We start from the raw sequence: 4,047 nt of genomic DNA on the forward strand, positions 1-4,047 counted from the left end.
GGTACCTGCCCAGCTGGTGTTCTGACCTGGGAGTTGCTGCAATTAAACATGGTGATGAAGGTGACCCAAGTTGGAGGTGGCTACTTGCCGCAATGGAGTCGGGGGTTGGGGGGGTGAAGTCGGGGGTGGCATTGGGCGATGTGTTCAGAGATGCAGCTCTGTGGTATGCAGTATTGTGGCTGTGAGCTGTTTCTGGACCCAGTGTGGGGCTCTGGACTCAGTGTGTCAGTGGAGCTTTCCTGGGCCTCACAATACCTTTTTTTTAAAGTTTTTTTAGTTGCAGATGGAAACAATAACTTTATTATATTTATTTATTTTTATGTGGTGCTGAGGATTGAACCCAGGGCCTCACACATCCTAGGTGAGTGCTCTACCACTGAGCCACACCCCAGCCCACAATTCCTTTATTTTATTCATTTATTTATATGTGGTACTGAGGATCAAACCCAGTGCCTCACACATGCCAGGCAGGTGATCTACCACTGAGCCCCAACCCCAACCCTGATATTTTCAATTTATATAGGCTCAGCAAGATAACCACACTGCTAGGCTGAGGAACATTTATATTGCAATTTTCCATAGTTATTTGGGTTCTTTGATACACATATAAATAGCTTGTACGTTATTACCAAAAGTCTGCTGGAATTTTGACCAGTTCTACCTTGAATCTATAGATAAGTTTGGGAAAGCTGGCACTTTAATGAGTCCTCTAATTGATTAACATGGAATTAATCAGATCAGATGATTTATTTAGATTTTCTTTCATTTCTCTCATCAATGGCAATTTTCTGTATATAAGTCTTGCACATATTTTGGTACACTCATTCTTACACATTTCATGTTTTATACTTCTGTAAAGGTATTTTTCTTTCAATTTCCTATTCCTTTGTTGCTAATACATTGACATATGACTGATTTGTATCTTGGTTTCTGTAAGTTGGAAAATTGGGAGCAACTTAGCTGGATTGTTCTGGTTCAGGGTCTCTCATGAGTTTATAGTCAAGATGTCACCTGGGGCTGTAATCATCCAAAGGCTTGCCTGGAGCAGGAAGATCCACTTTCAAGCTCACTTATTATGTAACTCTTGACCAGAGATCTCATATCTCAACATATGGAACTACAGGGATGCTTGAGTATCCTCATAACATGGCAACTGGCATCTCCCAGAACAAGCCAACCAAGAGAAGGAAAAGAAGTTGCAGGGCCTTTATGACCTGGTTTCCGCACCATCCTTTTTTCACACACCAACCTTTCCACTTCATTTCTGTTTGACAGAAGCAAGTCTCCTAGTCCAGCCTCCATTCAAGAAGAGGGGAGTTATGGGTTGGGGTTGTAGCTCAGTGATAAAGTGCTTGCCTAGTATATGAGGAATTGGGTTTGATTCCTGGCACTGCATATAAATGAATAACATAAAAATCCATTGACAACTAAAAAAAATTAAAATAAAAAAGAGGAAGGGGGAGTTAGGCTCTGTCTTTTGAAGGAAGGAGTGTCAAAGAACTTGTGGACCGGGGCCCTAACTAACACATTTACGTTCATCATGATCACCTAATAGTTTTTGAAGGCACTAAACAATACAATTATCCTCCAAAAGAAATTAGAAGATAAAAATGAGAAAGGAGAAGGTTAAAATGATTACTGTTTATATGTTCTGTTTTTTTGAGGATTCATTTTTTAATACTTTTATTTTATTTGTTTATTTTTTTTGTGGTGCTGAGGATCAAACCCAGTGCTTCACATGCACTTTAGCACTGAGCTACAGCCTCAGCCCTGTTTATATGTTCTTATACCTTAGAATCAAGTGAAAATTCAATAATATGGTGTTATACAAAATGAATATATCACAAAACAGTAGTTTTCATATAAAGAAGCAGGCTTGAAGAAAAGAATGAAAGAAAAGAATCAATTATGACAGGATTTAAAACACTTAGGAGCTAACTTAGTGTGAAATGTAAAGAGGTATACCAGGAAAAAATTTAAATGTTCAAAATGAACACAAAAGTACATTGAGGGGCTGGGGTTGTGGCTCAGTGGTAGAGAGCTAGCATGTGCGAGGCACTGGGTTTGATTCTCAGCACCACATACAAATAAATAAATAAAATAAAGGTATTGTGTCCATCTACAACTAATAGAAACTTAAAAAGAAGAGTACATTGAATGTTAAATAATGGCAGTTCTCCTTAAGCTGACCATTACATTCAATGTGATTCCAATAAAAATACCAACAGGATTTGAAAAATTGGGAAAATTGATTTTAAAACTATTATGAAAAAGCAAATGGGCAAAATGGCTAAAAAAATAAAAAGATTTAAAAGATATTAAAATGTTATAAAACTGAAATATTTAAAGAAGCATGTATGGATGAATAAATTAATTCATCAGCAAAGGGAGAGAAAGAAAAAATCCTGGGAACAGATCAATATGAATATGGAAGTTTATTATGCAATTAAAAACTGCAATAAAGTTATACAATAAAAACTATATCTTGGGTTGGGGCTGTGTAGTTCAGTGATAGAGAGCTTGTCTCACATGTGTGAGGCATCGGGTTTGATCCTCAGCATCACATAAAAATAAAAATAAATAAAATAAAAATATATAAAAAAAGGTTATCTTCTTGGGGCTGGGGATCTGGCTCAAGCGGTAACACGCTCGCCTGGCATGAGCGGGGTGCTGAGTTCAATCCTCAAAACCACATAAAAATAAAATAAAGATGTTGTGTCCACCGAAAACTGAAAAATAAATATTAAAAACTCTCTCTCTCTCTCTCTCTCTCTCCTCCCTCCTCTCTCTTTCTTAAAAAAAAAGGTTATCGTCTTAAAAAATCTCAATAGCAGTAGGATATTCTACAAATTGTTTGGATATCAACATTTAGCTGTCTGGAAACCTCATATCAAATTATAGTCCAGTGGCTCAAAGATTCCCCATTCCTCCCCCAAATATTTCTTTCTTTTTTTTTTGTACCAGGGATTGAACTCAGGGGTACTTAATCACTGAGCCACATCCCCAGCCCTTTATTATTTTTTATTTTGAGACAGGGTCTTGCTAAGTTGCTCAGGGCCTAGCTAAGTTGCTGAGACTGGCTTTGAACCTGTGATCCTCCTGCCTAAGCCTCTGGAGACGCTAGGATTACAGGCATGAACCGCTGTGCCCAGCCCAAAACAATATTTAAAACAAAAAAATCAAATCAGAAAATGCTAGAAGAAAATATAGGAGAATAATTTTAGAAATTCAGAAGGAAGAAGGCTTTTAAAAAATATGACATTAGGGGCTGCGGTTGTGGCTCAGTGGAGCACTTGCCTAGCATGTATGAGGCACTGGTTCCATCCCCGGAACCACTTAAAAATAAAAGCAAATAAAATAAAGGTACTGTGTCCATCTTCAACCAAAAAAAATATTTAAAAAATATAAAAAAAAGACAAAGGTACTGTGTCCATCTTCAACCAAAAAAAAAAAAATTAAAAAAACTATTAAATGTGCCATCAGGGGCAAGGGTTGTGACTCAGTGGTGGAGCACTTGCCTAATATGTGTGAGGCTGTGCTCAATCCTCAGCACCACATAAAAATAGATAAATAAAATAAAGTTATCGTGTCCATCTACAACTAAAAAAATAATATTTCAAATCTAGAAATTTTAAGGAAACAATTAATACATTTGAGTACATAAAACTTTAAGTTTCTTCATAGCAAACATCATCACAGTATTAGTCTATTTTTTATTATTCTAAGTACGTGAGGCAGGCTAACTCTATAAAGAAAAGAAGTATATTTAGTTCATAGTTATGGAGGTTCAAGGGCAAGGCACCAGCATCAGCTCTGCCCTGGTCTGGACTTTGTCGTAGAGGGTACCACGATGGTTGGAGCATGTGGAAGAGGAAGAGATCACGTAGCCAAAATGGAAGCTAGAGAATGACTTTTATAACAACATGCTGTCTCAAGATCTAATTCAGAGTCCCACAAGAACTACCATAACGTCTTGCAAGAACATACCTCTAATGACCTCATCCTGGGCATCACCTCTTAAAAGTTCCACCACCTCCACATGGCCAC

At 37.4% G+C, this 4,047-nt stretch overlaps 1 non-coding gene across 1 annotated transcript; it reads right to left on the minus strand.

Moving 5' to 3' along the window:
* Positions 1–319: 319 nt before the first annotated feature.
* On the minus strand, positions 320–391 carry Trnap-agg (transfer RNA proline (anticodon AGG)). The gene has a single exon. It is a non-coding gene; the product is annotated as a tRNA-Pro (tRNA).
* Positions 392–4,047: the final 3,656 nt, after the last annotated feature.

Source organism: Marmota monax, unplaced genomic scaffold, assembly GCF_021218885.2.
Source record: "Marmota monax isolate L192 unplaced genomic scaffold, Marmota_monax_Labrador192_F-V1.1 WCK01_AAM20220418_F8-fsc00021, whole genome shotgun sequence".
In the NCBI taxonomy this organism is placed as follows: Eukaryota; Metazoa; Chordata; class Mammalia; order Rodentia; family Sciuridae; genus Marmota; species Marmota monax.